Genomic DNA, 18,802 nt, shown 5'->3' on the forward strand with positions numbered 1-18,802 from the left:
GTTAAGAAGAGTTTCAGGTTCAGAACAGACCTCCGGAACGAATTAAGTACTTAACCCGAGGTACCACTGTACTGTATTTAAAATGCATCTCTGGGTTATTTATGGGTCATAGGAATTCGTTCTTTTTTTTTTTTTTTCTTTCCAAAATATAGTCCGGCCCCCCATAAGGTCTGAGGGACAGTGGACCGGCCCCCTGCTGAAAAAGTGTGCTGACCCCTGCTTTTGGTCATCTCTTCCTATCAGACAGTTCTCCCTCTTAAGTAAGGTTTGGGTGAAGGAGGCGGCGAGAACCATGACGAGCTAAGCTTGTCCTCTACCCTCAGCGGCCGCTAGGTGGAGCGCCTGGAACAGCAAGCCCGCTTTCCGCGCGCTGTCATGCGCTTCCCGCTTCAAGCCACCCTTTCTGGACTCCATTTCCCGGTGTGCAAAGCGCCGCCGTTCTACCTTGGGAGACTCTTTCTCCCCGCTCCCCCGCCTCCTGAGAAAAACTGCGCGCGCACGAGCCGGGCGCCTCTCCGGAAGCGCCTACATTTCCCATGCTGCCCCGCGGCCCGCCCCACGCGTTTGTGAGGGAGAGAGAGGGGGGGAAAAAAAACCCGCGCCGAGGAGGCGCGTCACGTGGCTCGTGCTATATAAAGGGAGGCGCTGCGCCGGCAGCCCTATTGTTATCGCCGAGCCGGAGCCGAGGAGGCCGGGGGTCCTCGCCGCCCGGGGCTGTCGCCTGCCAGAGCCGCCGCCGCCGCCCCCACCGCCCCCACCGGTTTCCCTCTCCCTCCCCTCCCGAAGCACGGCGCCGCTGCTTGACTCCCGTCCCCCCCTGACCCTGGGGGAGCTTCGCCCTGCAGCCCCGGCCTGTGCGGAGGGAGGGGAGGAGGGACCGGCGGGAGGGAGGAGGAGCCCCCACCCGGTGAGTGAGGGGGGTCGGGGGGGGCAGAGAAAGGAGGCTGAAGGGACCAGAGGGAGGTCAGAAGGCGCTTCATCCTCCCTTCATATATACAGATATAGAGCATCCCAGACCATAATTATCTGTATACTGTATGCAGATACCTGCATATATACCTGGTTTGAAGGCAGTAGGTTTCACTCATTTCTTGAGGGGAGCTCCCTCAGCCTTATTCTCCCTCCTTAGATTATTTCTGCAGTTCCTTAATTATAATTATAGCATCCCAGGACCATAATTATACTGTATATCTGGTTTGAAGGCAGTGGATTTTACTCACTTCTTAAGGGGAGGGGAGGTCCCTCAGCCTTATTCCCCCTCCTTAGATTATTTTGTAGTTGCTTGAGATTTCAGAAAGGGGGGGGGGGTGAGAACCCCTTTAACCTCCCCCCCCCCTTCCTTATCATCTCCTTCCCCATCCCTTTTCAGTCCCTCCCTGAGGCTAAAGGCTACTTCATGAAGAAGTGATTATTGACTTTTAACGCTCTTTTTTTTCACATTGCAAGGCTGCGGGGTAGACTTCCACTTTCAAATGGCCTGCTGGCTGCCCACCTTTTTTTTGGGGGGGGGGTGCAGGGCTTACCTACCCAGCTGGGTTGAACTAGGCCCTGCTCCTGAACATTGCATGCTTTCCCCCCCCCCCCCCCAGTGATGCAGCAGGTTGCTCCTTTTCGCTCTGTCTCGCCTCTCCCTCCCCACGTCTTAAAAGATGCCTTTTAATGCATGTGAGACAAAGAGAGAGAGAGCTGTTGTGTCTATTATCCTGAGCTGAATTAATATTATCTTTGAAATTGCTAAAGAATTCAACTTATTTCAAGTTTACATCAATAGCCCGCCCCCCCTCCTCCCACACAGGTGTCTTACCTCTAGTTGCTGCTTTGGTAGATCTTCATCTATCTCAAGAAGAACTCAGCAACTATCTCTTGGTACAGCAGCTATGCTAATGCACACCCAAGCTGGGCTGATTGAAAAGGGCAGGTGCTTCTGAAAAGAAGTATTTTGTTCTTCCTTATGGCATTGAGACCTTTTGTGGTGTAGAGTAAGGACTGTGGCTTGCGGATATGTGCCTAGAGAATCTTTGGGGCCTTCATGTGCTGTTCTTGGTTTTGTGGCCTAGAACGGGGAAATGTTATATGGGCTTATTGGATGAGATAATATGACATTCATGGGGGACTCTTTCTGCTTCATTGATGGAGTTCAGAGTGATGTTTCGGACATGTCAGGCAGTGATCTTTTATTCTTGAGATTACATTAGAAATGGTTTGTCAGAGTCAAGGTGGGCTCATATGCTTTTAGAGCTCTAATATCAAGAACAGTATAATGGAAGTTTGGCCTTGAAGATCAAGTGTTTTAACAGCAGTTGAATCCCCGGCAATTCCTGAATACAATGCATATTACTTTTCTTCCCAGCATTTGAAGGCTCTTGTAAGCCTTTTCTTTAGAAGGTTCTGGAAAGTCTCTCTCTTTCCCCGCCTTAGATCGTCCACCTCCCCATGACCAAGCTATGGGGTCAGATGTGAGATACCCTATTAGTTATTTTTAGCAAGAGTGAAGGTCGTGAGAAATGGAATGGCATTGTCTTACTGAGTTGCTGGCACTTCCTGAGTTGAAATGTTTCCTCCCCCTCTTTCAATGTGATACATTAAAGGTCAGCTGCCCCCTTTCACTGGAATGCTGCACTGGATAGATTCTTCTGTGTGTATTTTGATGAGGTTTGTGTTTCGATGAAATCTTCCTTTTTGAAATGGAGCTGGGGGTGTGAGGAAAATCTTAATATCTTGAAGAGTCATTCTGTTAAGCCTGGAAAACACAGTGGCCTCTTACCTCAGCTTGTCATTGAATGTGTTGGAGTCAAGTGCGTAAAGGTAGATAATAATAATAATTATTATTTCCCCAGCCACTCTGGGCGGCTTCCAACAAAGATGAAAGATACACTAAAATTTCACATATTAAAAGCTTCCCTGAACAGGGCTGCCTTCAGATGTCTTCTGAATAATATAATAATAATTGCAATAGGGTCATGATCAAGGTTCCCCAAAGTTATTGGCAATACAAAACACAGCCCAGTCATCAGATGTTGCATGAAAGCCAATGGTATATTCAACCAAAAGCATAGACTTCCGTACAGGGTTCCACAAAGTTTGAAAATTGCTCAGCCCTGCATGAAGTGATGGAGAACTTGAGGGAGTGGCAGTGGTGGTATTTCTCATACATGGCATGAAGTGAGAAAAAATCCCCCTCCTCGCCTCCCACATTATGAGTGTTCAGTTGTGGGTAGAGAACTCTGGGAGGGTTTTCCTGCCACGCTTGTGCATAAATACATTTGCCAGGGAACTGATTCCCTGATTGCCAGTGGCAACAACCTAATAAGCCCTGTGGGCATAATACAACCATCACCAACCTGGTGCCCTCCAGATATTGCGCTCTATCAACTGTAGCCAGCATAGCCAAGCCATTGGTCTGGGATGATGGGAAATGTTGTCCAACAGCATATGGAACCCACCAAGTTAGGAAAAGCTGGTATATAATAGCTCAAGTGTCTGCCTCCAAATCCTCATGTTGATGTCCCGAAAAAGTCAACCATATGTACTGCTGATTTTGAATTTGTAAAATACTATACAGTCGTACCTTGGCTCCCGAATGCCGCAAACCCGGAAGTGAGTGTTCCGGTTTGCGATCGTTCTTTGGAAGCCAAACGTCCAATGGGGCTTCCACGGCTTCTGAATGACTGCAAGAGCTTCCTGCAGCCAATCCTAAGCCACACCTTGGTTTCCAAACGTTTTGGAAGTTGAACGGACTTCTGGAACTGATTCCGTTCAAATTCCAAGGTACCACTGTACTGTGTTCAAGTGAGTCTTCAAGATGTTGGGCTTATAGTATCAATAAGTGATTTTAATGCCATGTGTGTCTGTACTCCTGCTTTTTAGAGTTGGACACTTGCCTATTCTGTGTATTTGCCCAGTGTAACCTGCTGAAACATGGTGATAGAGTTCATAAGAAGATACATGAGAATGATTATGTGATAGTTTGGAAGGTGATGTTAGGCCCAGTAAAATGGTCCTAGAGTAGATGAGGGAACAGCTTGCCTTGGAGCTTAACCAAAGACGTGTCTTCTTTGCCTCAGAACAAGTGATGTCATAATGACTTTTCAAGAAGGTTATCTTTCAGAGTCTGATGTATAAAAGTCCGAATTATGGTGAGAACATAGAAGAGGCCACAAAGAAACATAGCTTTAACTGAGCTAGAATTCTTCTGTAATTGTTTAGGATGGTGCATTTCACACTTGCTGACAACAAAACTCTCATATAGCATATCTGCACTTGAGAGCAAATTCAAACATAGTATTCTTACCCCAGTGGTATGAAATAAGCCACTTTTTACATGGATGAGCAATAATCTGCTCCTTATTTATTCCACAGCATGTTCCATTGCTGCCAAGTGAATGGTCTGAGTTGTCTGTCATCCTTTGTAAGTTCTCACTTACAGAACAGGCTGATTCTGACTAGTTCAAGGAGTGCAAACAGTGTTAGAAACAAAGATATAAATTAACTTATATAATTGCCAAATGGCATCTTAATCCTAAATTATGGTCACCACAATGTAATTCCTATGTGCCATTTTCCCTCCATGAAACATTATTACTATTACAATTATTATTATTAATTTTATGTCTATGTCATTTTAAATTATAAAGGAAAAAAATCTCAAAGCTGTTTACAACACATTAAAACATTAAGTAAAACAACCCAGAATAAAACAAATTCAAGCTTCAAGGAAAATATAGCAGATCCTTATCTAAGTGACATTTTGCTTTCCCCATATTTATTTAGCTGCTTAATTTATATTGTTGCACCGTAGCAGAAGCACTCTGAGAAGCCAGTGTGGTATAGTGGTTAGAGGGTCAGACTAGAACCTGGGAGATCAGGGTTCAAATCCCCACTCTGTCCTGAAGCTGACTGGGTGACCTGGGGCCAGTCACAGCCTCTTAATCTACCTCACAGGGTCATTGTAGGGATTGATTGATTGATTGATTGAGGGAGGTAAACCATGTCATCATTGAAGGGAAAGCTGGGATATAAATGCAATAAATAAGCTCTTCTGCTGAGCTGCTTATGAAAGCTGGAGGAGCCAGCCAGATGGAGATGTCAGTTGCCACCCTGCCATCCATAAATCTCCACATGGTCGCAGTTGGATCTGCACCAGTCGCAAAATGTGCCTGGCACCTGGGAATTTTAAACTCTGAAAAAGGACTAAAGACAAGTTAACCCTATTAAAAATATGTCTGACCTTTGAACCCCCCTGAAATAGAGAAGAAGCATCCGGCCAACAGACATGATGCAATTAAAAATAAATATTGAGAAAAAAATTGTAGATGGGTTAACCAGAAAAATCTCTCTAAATGCAATATAGTTATCAATAAAATTATTACTAATAGAACACAAAATCAAGATTCATTCCTGCCTTTCCTCCAAAGCTCTCAAGAAAGGGTGTGTATGGTTCTCCCTTCTCTCTTTTTTTAATCATCACAGCTCCCTTATGAGAGAGGTTAGGGTGAGAAAGAGCAACTGGCCCATGTTTTACCCGGTGGGCTTTGTGACTGAGCAGGGGTTTGAACTCTGTGCTCCCATGCCCTTGTCCAACTAGCTTCCTAAGCAATGCATACTAAACTAGTTGCAGTAAGACCGTGCTCTTGATTGTCCTCTGATCTCAGTTGTAGGTTCAGCTCACAAACGTTATTTAACCTATGTGATTAACCTATTCTCTGGAGTATGGTGACAGGGCGATCCGATGTTGTCGCTTAGAAGCTGTGCCTTGTTATCTGAATGACTTAATTGGTTTATAGTGCAGCAAAACACATGGACTGGGCTCAGGCAAATGGGCTGAGAGATAAGTGAGCCTTGTTGCCTACCCATGCATCCCTAAGTCTCCAATTATCAGTAACAATGCCTTTGGAACAAACCGGGATCTTAAACCATGGTTTGATGTTGCTTTTAAATCCTGGAAGAGGGAGGAGAGTAGGTGCTGTGTGTGCAGACAAAGCTATCTCAGCTTCTTAAACCAACATGACCACCTGAACCTAGCTGCGTAGGGTCACACTTGCAGTTGCTTACCATTTTTGCTACTCCCTCCTCCTAGTTTATTTCTTTGGAAATTTGTGGGTATGTGCAGAGCATGTTATTTATTGCCCCTCTTCCCCTATTCAAAGTGCGGCGACATCCCCTCTTGTGACGTTCTTGGAAGTTGGTTCCAAATCCTAGCGTACACATTTGAAAAAGGAGCTCTTTGTTTGGCAGAGCCCTTGGTGCCTTGACAAGAGCTTGTGTGGTCCACTGGGTGTGCATTCAGTGTTGGTACTGGGTCTGGACGAAAGCTTATTTTGGATTCCACCCATAGACAACAGGATAGCTCTGTGCTCAAAGCAACCAGACCAGACCTGTCCCTCAAAAATAATGGCTTTTTCAATTTGTTCTGTAGGGTATCTGTGTCAGTATTTAATTGCTTTGTACAGAGCACCATCCACACTACTGACCCTACAGTAGTTTGCAATAGGAACATTAGTGTTGTTGCTTTGGGATATTCCCCATGTTTGTTTGTTTTTATGGCAGGAGAGCAGTAAGTATGGGGTACTTGCAGAGCCTCTACGTTCCTCAGCATCTTCAGATGACATCACCCAATACTAGTGCAGTTTGCTTCTCTCTGCAGTGATGGTGCCATGTCATTCTAGGCACCATCATTTCTGCTGTATATGTGGTAACTTTGTGAAATTGGACACTCGGGGAATTCTTGATGAGGTTATTCTATTGCAGAGGTTATTCTATTGCAGAAGGGTATGAGATCACAAACAGCCTGATTCTCCACCCCACCCCCACCCCGCCGCCAAGAAAAATGCAATTTAAGAAAGAAGATATGTACACTCCCTTATTTCAGAGGCTCACGCCAGCTTTCTTTGATGATTGATGGTTCTTAAATTTTCAAAAAAAGATGTGTCTTTGATTTACTTCTGTAGAGTCCCAAAATAGCCTGAGCTTTTTGCAGCAATACAGAGGGAGTTTGTGCTAGTGGGAGCCCCAGGCCTGCAGATGGGGCCATGTTGTCGTCCCTGGGTCCTCCCCTCATTCATGGGCTTTTTGGTGTGAGGAAGGGGCAAAGGCTCCCTGCCGTCAGTGTTGGCTCACCTATTGCAATTGACTGGCTAAAGCTGGGCTTCCCGGTGTTCGTGTGAGCACCACAGGGCACTCGGATGCCCCACTTTGGCACCCACCTCTGGCCCCTCCCTTTACACTTCATTGGGCAAGGCTACAACGAATGACGCAGAGACACAGTGGGCAGCCTCCCTTGTGGATGAGTGCCTCGGGTTCCCACTAGTCTTTCATTTATTTCTCTCTTGGCATGCAGTGTGCCCTGGCATACAGTCTTACAAATTTGGGCAAGAACCATTTATTTGGAGCCTTATTTTTGTATATTGTTATCTCATGGGCGTAGCCAGGATTTATGTTGGGAGGGTGCAGAACCTCAGTTAAGTCTTTTGTACACTCATGTATCATCTCTTGGTGGGGTGTTTCCTGTTTTAAATTCCATCTCTCTGTGTCTCTCTCTGCCTCCCTTTAGTAGAGAGAGTCCCAATAGGTGAGCCTTGTATCCCTTCGTCTGTCAGTCTGCTGTGACAGTTTACTATGAGATAGTAGGTAGCACCGTGATTTCAGTACGTTCTAATGTCAGCGTTTGCTGGAATTGCTCTTCCAGTGAAATTAAGGTCATGGCAGGAAGCTTGCACTTTCCTGTCTCTGTTTCAGGTTGCCTGCAAACTCGGGAAGACAATGCAGCATTGCATTACATGGAGAACGGCCTGTGCGTGAGCGCTCTGTGTCGGCTTTGTTCACAAATGCTTCCTTCTAAAAGGAGCTTCCTTTTAAAAACCGAATACTGGCATTACGAAAAGAAATTGCAATATGCCAATCACAAGAATATATCTAGAGAGTCTCCTGTCTTATATCCCCAGCTTAGAAGGAGGATTTTAGACCGGGAGTTATTTTAAAATGGAGATCATCTTATCTTGACAAAATGACTTTTAAAATACGTCTCGGAGTTTGCAGAATGATAATCACTGTAATGGAAGCCTTGACATTGCCAACTACAGCTCATGAAACCTTCCTTGAAGGGAAGGGAAGGAGGAAACAATCAGCCCCTTACCCATAATAATAAAAAAGTGTTTTTAAAGGTTGGTGGAGATATACATGGGACTTGCCTCTTGTGTGTGTTAGGCAGACTTCCCCCTTCCCCTTCTCGGTTTCAAAGTTAACTATCTTCAGATTTGCTTCTGTGTGTGTGTGTGTGTGTTTGCTAACAGTACTTGGGGCCAAACCATGATTAGAAGCAGGTTTGCATAGTGCTTTTAACCATAGTTCCAAAACTGTGAAAGGGAGGGGAGCACTGGCGGTGTGGGTGAACCAGAGCAGGGCTGCTGCTTTTTCTTTCCATCATAGCTTAGAGGCTGGACAGAGTTGCATCTGTGCCGGGCCTCAATAGGTGGCAAGCCCTGACAATCCAGTTCTGAACTGGGACCAATTCAGCCAGCTGTGGAAGGCTTTGAATATGGCACTGCCTTGTTATTTTCGGGGGTGTGCTTTCTGGAAGACCACACCTTTTCATTTTGCCTTCTTTGCTTTTGTAGTCTGGCATTGCACATCAGGATGGTTATTAAAGCTTGCATTTCTGGGAAGTTAAGCAGTGACGATTTCGCAGATGTTCTAAGATGGGAATGGGAGATGTTCTGGGAATGGGAGAGAACTGATAAGAAAATGGAAAAAGTAGCAAGATGTTGCCAGGAACACTTGCAGCTGGAATGAGTTTCCTCTAACGATGAAGGTTTGAAACCTGAATTGCAACCAATTACTAAGGGGGATTGTTGAGTGTTTCATACTGAGTCAGACCGTTGATCCAGCTAGCACAGTATTGTCTACCCTCGCAGGCAATGGCTCTCCAGGGTTATGGCGCAAGGGCCTCTTCCCAGCCCTACCTTGAGATGCCAAGGATCAAGGGATCTTCTGCATAGAAAGCAGATGCTCTACCGTGAATATATGTGATTGGGAAGACCAGCAATTGTTTTTAATCCAGCCTAAAATGCTGCCAAATGCAGCATGTAGTTCACACGCTGAAAGTGCTGAGGCTACATTGGTTTCCTCTGGTTGTATGCTGGGGCAGTCCAGAAGACATATTGGCAATTGGCTTGATGTTGGCCCTGGCAATGTGTAGTCTCTGCAAATTGGCGCTTTCTGTTATGGGATGCTTTCTCATTCTTCCGCCATAGTACTGAAACCAGCGGCTGATGAAACTGCTAAGCAGACACATGTTTCAACAAGCCAGAGGGGATGTTTGAGCTGTGTGCGAAGTATAACTGGGGTGGGGGGCAGTGATGGAGATGGGGGAGTTTGGGTTGGTAGCAGAGTAAAGCTTGACAGCCTGTTTTATGGAAGGAAGAGAGCGAGGTAGCGTTGCGCGTAGAGAATAGTGTTCAAGTTGCAAAGTCTGGCGTGGGAGAAAGGTGCAAAGCGAAAAGTACATTCTGTGGAGCAGAGTGTGTGTAGGGCAGGGATGGGGGTCCTGTGGATCTCTTGGATGTTCCTGGTCTAGAACTCCTGTCATCATTGGCCAGACTAGCTGCAGCTGATGGGAGTTGGAGTCCAGCCACATTGAGAACACCACAGGTTCCCTAACCTTGATGTAGGGGAATAAAAAGAGGTAGGAGACTCTTGAATGTAATCACAAAGCGTCATTGAGCTGTTAAAGTACCAAGGTAGACTTAGGGAAGAGTAAAGAGCACTGAACACACACCGGTTCTCATTTCAGTCAATTGAGTGCGAAGGATGAAATCTGTGTACTACTTTCAAAGGTACAGAACAGCGTCAATTGAAATAAAAAACAACCACAAACTTGAGGACTCTTTTGCGGTGGAGGTCAGAGAGCAGCAACCCCCCCCCCCCCACATAAGCATGGTCTACGAGGAAAAACAGCCCTTGCAGGCATTGAGTCATTTTCAATACACATAAATTCATCCCTGAAGTAATCTGAGATTGACTTTCTCTTGACTGTCCTGGCTCCTTTACCATGGCAGAGGTGTTCAGTAGCACCTGCGCCTGGAGAACAGGCTCTCTTGCTTCTCTGGGAAGTGGGTGAAATATGTGTCCTAGGGCAGCAGTGCAGATGGGAGCTGTAGTCCCAAACCAGATTGGCAAAGGCTGCGCTAGAGGGTGTAAAAGGAGCTCACTTCTCCCTCCCAGTAACACCACGTTGTGTCCCAGCTTGTGCCAGTTCCTGTCTTCAGATGGGGTTGGGGGTCAGTAATTAAAAGGCTCCAAGTAGGAGTATTGGCCTCCCACCCCCCACTTCTCTTTCTCTCCCCCTTTTGACTGTAGTCAGTGGTTTAAGCTCCTTGTTTGACTGCCTCAATTATGTGATGGGGCTACTCCTACATGCATTTCTCTGCCAGCACTTTGCCAGTGGTACTTAACTGCTTGAATCTCTTTCTTGTTTGCTGCCTTGTGTGTGAGATGTCACTGGGGTTGGAAGTCTGCCTACTCGCATACCATTGCAAGAGAAGTTATGAGGTAGGGGGAGGATCACAAAGTTTCTTGCATGTTTTGTTTAGTGCTATATATGTCACTTCGCGGGACGCGGGTGGCGCTGTGGGTAAAAGCCTCAGCGCCTAGGGCTTGCCGATCGAAAGGTCGGCGGTTCGAATCCCCGCGGCGGGGTGCGCTCCCATCATTCGGTCCCAGCACCTGCCAACCTAGCAGTTCGAAAGCACCTCCGGGTGCAAGTAGATAAATAGGGACCGCTTACCAGTGGGAAGGTAAACGGCGTTCCGTGTGCTGCGCTGGCTCGCCAGATGCAGCTTTGTCACGCTGGCCACGTGACCCGGAAGTGTCTCCGGACAGCACTGGCCCCCGGCCTCTTGAGTGAGATGGGCGCACAACCCCAGAGTCTGTCAAGACTGGCCCGTATGGGCAGGGGTACCTTTACCTTTATATATGTCACTTCAGTCACTTTTTGCAGAGAATTCAATTAATAAATCTATACGTAAATTAATCTGGGGCTGGCGAGAAGTTTGCCGTCTGTCAGGCATGCAAGTTGTAGCATAGTGGTGCTTTTTCCACACATGTAAGCTGATTTGCAGAGGGTTGAAGAAGGTAGATTTTAAGCAAGATGACTTTTTAGCCCCCCCCCTTTTTTTCCCATTCTGATTTCAGGGCTGCTTCTCACGTGTTGGATCATCACTTTATTTCTGTAACCTGCTGAATTGCTGCTGAATTTGTGAGCTAACAAGGTTATGCCAGTTGTATCTGTGTAGGTAGTTCTGTGAGGACCCACTTGCTCGCGCATGCCAGTCATCACCAGTGCCTGAGAGGAAGGATCATGACACTCTGGCTGCAGTGTTTCTGCGCTGGCTATGTAAGCATTCTGCCTTCATTTTTAAAATATAGCTTCAAAAATTTCCATGGAGCAACAGCAAAACTAATACCACATTTGCTGGCAAGGGTGAGTTCAGTCATAGTAGACTGGTGACTGGGAGTGGCCGCCGGGACCACATAACACCGGTTCTGAGAGATCTGCATTGGCTCCCAGTACGTTTCCGAGCACAATTCAAAGTGTTGGTGTTGACCTTTAAAGCCCTAAACGGTCCTGTATACCTGAAGGAGCGTCTCCACTCCCATCGTTCAGCCTGGACACTGAGATCCAGCGCCGAGGGTCTTCTGGCGGTTCCCTCATTGCGAGAAGTGAGGTTACAGGGAACCAGACAGAGGGCCTTCTCGGTAGTGGCACCCGCCCTGTGGAACGCCCTCCCATCACATGTCAAAGAGATAAACAACTACCTGACATTCAGAAGACATCTGAAGGCAGCCCTGTTCAGGGAAGTTTTTAATATTTAACGCTGTATTGTTTTTAACACTTGATTGGGAGCTGCCCAGAGTGGCTGGGGAAACTCAGCCAGATGGGCGGGGTATAAATAATAAATTATTATTAGTAGTAGTAGCAGTAGTAGTACTACAAGTGCGCTAAGTGGCACACAGCAGAGTGGAAATAGTATATGAACGGCATACCTTTTCTCAGCATGCTTGCAAAGTGCAGGGGCCCACATATGCTGCCAGGATTTCTTGTAAACAAAGGGAACCTTCTCAGGTGCCCAATAGCAAATAGTTCCATTGAGGTAGACCAGTTGGCACATGTGTTGCTCAGCCCAGGCTGTTTCAGTTTACACATAACTCTTGCTGGTAGGAAATCCTTGAGGGTGATGTAAACCTGCATTCTGGCAGCTCTCCACCCACATCGCTAATGAATTGACATAAGGACTACTAATGTGACAAAGGTGAGTTGCAGTGGTGTGTGCCGGCTGCGTTCTGTTCTGCCCTAAAACGCACGTGCAGAGCCAATGGTCTGAGTTTTATTGGAATAGCAGTAACCAAAGTCAGTAAAAAAAATTTTTTTTTAATGCTTGACTGATTTTAAAGGAGGCAAGGGATGTCTCATCTGTCCTGTTCACAGATTTGTTTGAGTCCATAGATTTTCCTCTGTGAATGAGTTTCGTAGTCCAGAAGGTGGAGAAAGGGGTGTTGAAAAAACTTACCCAGGCTGACCAGTATTAGAAACTCAGATACCTAATCTAAACCTGATCAACTTGTACCATCAGGAGGCTCTTCATAATTTTTATAAGTCAAAATTCCCTTTCTCGCAGTTAGAAGCCATTAGCTTGGGTCCTACCTGTGGTAGCAACAGAAAACAAATTTTCTCTATCGTCTTGTGTGACAACCCTTCAAATATTTGAAGGCTGCTATTGTACTGTCTTTTATTTGTCTCACCTGCAGCCTAAAAATATGCAGATCCTTCCACTTCGTTACATATATGGCCTCCAGGCACTCCCTCTTCAAATCATTTCTTTTGCCTTTCTCTGGACATGTCCCAGTGCTACATAAACGATCATGATTCATTTATATAGTTATTCCAGATGTACAAGAAGGCCTTCTGTAGCCAATAGTGACCATATAACCCTGTCAAACCCTTAGTCTTGTGGGTCTAATGGATGAAGGAGACTGGCTTTCCTGTACGTAGCTCTGCCTTGAATGGGAAAGGTGGACAGCCTGCGTTCCCTAAAGTCCTGGAGGGAGAGCAAGCAGGCTAGAAAGTTCCTTTCAGGTTGAGCGCAATCGGTTGGGTTGGCTTGGCATTCTCTTTTGAAGTTGCCTTCCCCTCTCTGACCCCTGCTTCTCAAATTCCTCCCTACTCCCTAAACAAATTAACTTCCCTGGTAGATTCTTTCTCTCCCCCACCCCCCAACTCCCATCTCTCATTCTTGTTGCCTCCTTTGTGCCTGAACCGCTGGTGTGTTTCACCGGAGGACTCCCACAGTTCACTTCTGTCCTTTCCATCAGCGCTTCCCCCCTGCAACACCGCAGGGTTACCCTCAACATGTTTGGAATTCCTTGTCATAATGAGAAACAGCTGATTCTCCTCCTGCCCATTGAAACACTTCTCCCTTATGTGCAGACCCTTGCAGGATTCATGTTGCTGCACTCTGGGTGGTTCAGGGGGGAAGATCATTCAGGTGAGGCTCCTGGCATCCCTAACGTTTGGTAGCTCTTCTAAGTTCCACCGTCAGTCTTCGCGAGGTGCTTAAGTCTTTTCTCTGTGTGTGCTCATCACAAAATAGAATGGCAAACAGCAATAGTCAGGGTGGTTCTTGACATCCTAATGGCCTAGTTTGCACATCACGGTAAGCCACAATATGGCTTACCACGACCACGCAAACATGTTCACACCTGCATTGCTCCTCCTTGGGGGTCAGCAACTAAGCCAAGCTTTGGCTGAGCCTGTCACCCAAACCTGGAATCATGGTTAAGGTCCCTCTTTCTTAACCACAACCTGTAGCCATAGGATAAACCTTGGTCATGGACAAGGAGGGGAGACCTTAACCATGAGCCTAGGTTCAGGTGATATTCTGAAACTTTGCTTAGGTGCTGCACCATACTGACCTGAGTGGCTGGGAAGGCCTGGCCAGATTGGCGGGGTGTACCGTATTTTTCGCTCTATAGGATGCACCCGACCATAGGACACACCTTGTTTTAGAGGGGGAGAACAAGGGAGGAAAAATTCTCGCTCTCTCGCTTTCCAGGCTTCAACGAAAGCAACGCGAAGCCTCCGGAGCGCGCAGGGAGCGCTCCCTCTGCGCTTCGGAGGCTTTGCGTTGCTATCGCTGAAGCCAAGGAGCCTGCATTCGCTCCATAGGACGCACACACATTTCCCCTTAATTTTTGAAGGGGAAAAAGTGCGTCCTATAGAGCGAAAAATACGGTAAGTAATTTATTATTATTATTATTTATTACCTAAAAATCTCAAGGAGGATCAGATCATCTGTGATCTCCTCCTTGGGGACCAAAGCATTTGATTTCTAAGCAATGGTTTGACTTGGCATGTCTAGTGAACGTGCCTAATCTCAAAGAGCTTGGTAGAAAAACTTCCCTTTGCAGGGTACCTTGCAGTATAATCATTGCTATTTTTCTAGAAAGAGAGGTGCTGGACCTCACCATGAACTTCTCCCTTGTTCTCTTTGAATAGCAATGGCTCCCACCTGAGACCTGCTGAGCTCCATTGAGCTCTGGCTGAAAAATTGCCCTGCATGTAATACAGTCTTCCTTAGAAGGTGGGGACCCTTATCCACTGAACATAATTTGACGTTTCTGAGCAGAACCAACCCAGAAACCAGAGGCAGCCTTCTCACATTTTGGGTGACTTAAAACGTAATTGTGGGAATAAATAAGATGGATTCACATCAACTTCCCTAAAGGATATTTAAGGAAAACTAGGTTCACCTGCTGAGTAGCTGGGTAGAAAAGGTGGTTCTACAAGATCATTACTCCAAAGCAGTCATTCTGAAACTCTGCCATAAGAACGTCAGAGCCCTGCTGGATCAGGCCAAAGGCCCACGTAATCCTGCATCTTGTTCTCCCAGTGGATAGCCAGAAGCCTATGGGAAGTCTGAAAGCATCAGCACTTTCCCCATTTGTGATTTCCAGCTACTGGTACTTGGATACAGTGGTAGTGGAGCCATTGTGCCGAGTACCCATTGGCAAGTCTTAACCTCCATGAATTGGTTCAATGCTCTGACATGCTGTTGCCTATTGGGCTCGTCTGCCACAATGGTCCCTCCAAACCTTGAAAGAAATCGACAGCAACTTGCTCCCTGCGCTTAACAAATCTGTTGAGAAATCTTAAAAGGCACAGATGTATCATCACTGTGTTCCAAATTGCTTTCCTACCAGCTATAATGAGTTTTACGTACCGAAAGAAGGTTGCCCACAGAGGGAGAAGGAGAAAGTTGAGTGTGACAGTTCTTGTCTCAATTTTTTCATTTAATAAGATCTCTCATTATTCAGGCTGGGCACTCAATTAGCTAAGTAGCTTTCTTGAAGCATGCAAGTGCTATCTGTGCGCTGTCTCCCTTCCAACTTGTTAATTGCTTGAGTGATGGGATGGGGAAGATATCTGGGAGAAGGGAGAGCAAACCCCATGTGTGAAGGGGGAGACAGGCAAGTGGTGCCAGAACTGTATGGGGAACGGGCATCCTGTGACGTGTGGCATAGAAGAGGCAGAGACCGCCTCTCCTGGTATGCCCCGCGGAGGACCTTAAGGTCCATAAATAGCAACACTCTAGAGGTCCTGGGCCCTAAGGAAGTCACATTAGCCTCAACCAGGGCCAGGGCCTTTTTAACACTGGCCTGGTGGAACGCTCTGTCTCATGAGACCAGGGCCCTGTGGGATCTGATTTCTTTCTGCAGGGCCTGCAAGACAGAGCTGTTCCACCTGGCCTTTGGTTTGGACTCAGTCTGACCCTTATGTTTCCCTCCCTTTATGTGATCTATAGGCTACTTTTAAAATGAGGCTGCATTTTAAATTGTATTTTAACTTGTATTTTAAATTGGGGTTTTCTCCCCTCCCTGTTATGTTTTTACTGTAATTTTTACTGGTGTTAGCCGCCCTGAGCCCGGCTCTGGCCGGGGAGGGCGGGGTATAAATAAAAATTATTATTACAGTGGTACCTCAGGTTACATATGCTTCAGATTACAGACTCTGCTAACCCAGAAATAGTGCTTCAAGTTAAGAACTTTGTTTCAGGATGAGAACAGAAATTGTGCTCCGGCGGCACGGAAGCAGCAGGAGGCTCCATTAGCTAAAGTGGTGCTTCAGGTTAAGAACAGTTTCTGGTTAAGAACGGACCTCCGGAACAAATTAAGTACTTAACGCTGTGGGTAAAAGCCTCAGCGCCTAGGGCTTGCCGATCGAAAGGTCGGCGGTTTGAATCCCCGTGGCGGGGTGCGCTCCCGTCGTTCGGTCCCAACGCCTGCCAACCTAGCAGTTCAAAAGCACCCCCAGGTGCAAGTAGATAAATAGGGACCGCTTACTAGCGGGAAGGTAAACGGCGTTTCCGTGTGCGGCTCTGGCTCGCCAGATGCAGCTTTGTCACGCTGGCCACGTGACCCGGAAGTGTCTCCAGACAGCGCTGGCCCCCGGCCTCTTGAGTGAGATGGGCGCACAACCCTAGAGTCTGTCAAGACTGGCCCATACGGGCAGGGGTACCTTTACCTTTCCCTTTACCACTGTATTGTTATTATTAAAGTTCTTATGGCAGTCACTTGCGCCGCTTCTGAACCAAGACCCTATTTCAGGGGAAGGGACAACTGGAAGTTGCAGTGTTGTTCCTCCCCACCTCACCCCAAAACCACCATCTTGTGTTGCATGTGCCAAGGCAGAAATGTGCAGAAACACACCAGCTCCGTGGCGTCTGGCCTAGCTCAGGAAAAGTAGGCGGGTCCAGAAGCCTTTTCCCTCACCTGTAGCTTTGCACCCAACACCCAAGGCAACCAGTAAACACCTTGGGATTTGGCTCGGCTGCTGCGGCGGCACTTGGCACGCAGAGCCAGTTCCTCCCAAAACTGGACGCTGCCTCAGTTCTTTCGCATATAAAACTAGGGTTGGGTGTCCTGCCCAAGGGTGGGGACCGCAGTGGCAGCTAGTGAGTTGGTGGCTTGCAAAGTGGAACTGTGTGCTTGACTCTTTACTCCCTGTGTCTCAGCTGGTTTGGATCAGTCTGTGTCCTTTGGCAGAAGCCAAGCAGCCATGCTTCATCCTGCCTTTTGGGAAACGTTTTTGAGGTGCAGGGGGCGAGGCCCCAGGCATGCACCCCAGGTGGGGTGTGGGGCACACTGCACAAGTGAATAGGATGACTCTGCTATCGTTTTGTTAGCAGCATGAAGAACTCTCTCTTCTTTTTTGCTCCCGGAGAAGCTGAGCCGCGCAGTCAGGATCTTCTCGCTGCCGTCTGCCACAGCTGGCTGGCATGTTTCTTTCAAGCCCATTTGTTCAGCTTTGTTGCCATGGGAACGGTTGCTAGGACATTGATGGGAACAGACAAGTGCAAGGAAGAAGCGGGCTGGGCTGGGCTGGGTGGGTGGGTGGTGGTGGGCTTGCATCAACCAGCAGAAGCAGAGGCCTATTCTGGGGGAGGGGCAACCGCAAGAGAGAATTCAGGGGTTGCTTCCCCCTCCCTCCAACAAACTTTAACATAGAGGCTTCCTGGTTCCTGTGTTCTATTTTAGGAAAGCGGGGTTTGCGGGGAGAGGTGTTGAGTGGCACTTTCTCAGCTGTGACTTCAGAGGATGCAGTTTCAGCTTTTGGCAAGGCTTTTGTTGTATTCCCTTTGTCTTTGGGCCTTCTTTCCCATCAGATTCCGACTGTGAAGGTTGAGAAACCTCTCCGACGCTTACTAGCGCCTTTTATTATTACAGAGAACGGTTAAAAATCCGCCCAGCACCCACCCTCCGTGCTTCCCATCAACACGTGCGCCTGTCTTTTAAAGAGGGCAGAGTCTTTCTTTCTTGCTTCTCCTCGGCCCTGCCTCTAGCTTTTGCATTTCGTGGGGAGAAAAGGCGGTTTTAAAAAATGTTATTTCTCTCTTAGAAATGCAGGGCGCAACAGCAAACGACAGGCCTGTGCTCAGGGAGATCTTCTGTCTCCTAGTGGAGTAAAGGTCATTGTTTTATAATGAATGTCTTGTTGCATGAAAGTGGAGATAGGAAAAAGAATTGTCAGCATGATTTGAGCTTCTTCCCTCCCTTCTTTCTCTATACAAGTCCCCCCCCCCTCCTTTAAATGGTGTAAAAGTACTGGGCATTTGGGTATTGGAGTGCTAAGCTACTGTAGAGAGTGTTCTGTTAAGATTTTGTCTCTTTTGCTCTGTGCATGCGTGCCATCCAGCCTGAGTCTTTCAATTGACACAGACTAAACCAGGCATGGCCAAACTCGGCCCTCCAGATATTTTGGGACTACAGTTCCCATCATCCCTGAGCACTGGTCCTGTTAGCTAGGGATGATGGGAGTTGTAGTCCCAAAACATCTGGAAGTTGAAGTTTGGCCATGCCTGGACTAAATGGTTCCGTTGGTTTTGGGGGAATGTAAGGAAGATGTTCTGAAACATTGAGTGGGGGGGACTAAAAATTAGAGGTAAAATACAGTGTGTGCATGTGTGTTTTGAGATGGCAATGGGCAGGGGAGTAACACATGGAGAGCCAGTGTGGTGTAGTGGTTTGAGTTCTGGACTAGGACCTGGGAGACCCGGGTTCAAATCCCTGCTCGACGATGAAGCTCACTGGATGACTTGAGCCAGTCACTGCCTCCCTCACAGGGTTGTTGGGGGGATTATATGTGGGGGACCATGTATGCTGCCTTGAGTGCCTTGAAGAAAAAGGTGGGATAATAACAAATACATAAATAAGGTACTACAGTTACTGAGTTTATTTGAGACTTCTTCTACTT

The 18,802-nt window shown here is 47.1% G+C and overlaps 1 protein-coding gene across 1 annotated transcript in view; it reads left to right on the plus strand.

Moving 5' to 3' along the window:
- Positions 1–655: 655 nt before the first annotated feature.
- Positions 656–18,802, plus strand: part of CSRNP2 (cysteine and serine rich nuclear protein 2) — a 39,159-nt gene continuing 21,012 nt past the window's right edge. The window contains exon 1 of the mRNA XM_028721490.2: positions 656–907. The gene's annotated coding sequence lies outside the window, so the exon portion shown is untranslated. The remainder of the gene's footprint in view (positions 908–18,802) is intronic.

Source organism: Podarcis muralis, chromosome 2, assembly GCF_964188315.1.
Source record: "Podarcis muralis chromosome 2, rPodMur119.hap1.1, whole genome shotgun sequence".
Taxonomy (NCBI): domain Eukaryota; kingdom Metazoa; phylum Chordata; class Lepidosauria; order Squamata; family Lacertidae; genus Podarcis; species Podarcis muralis.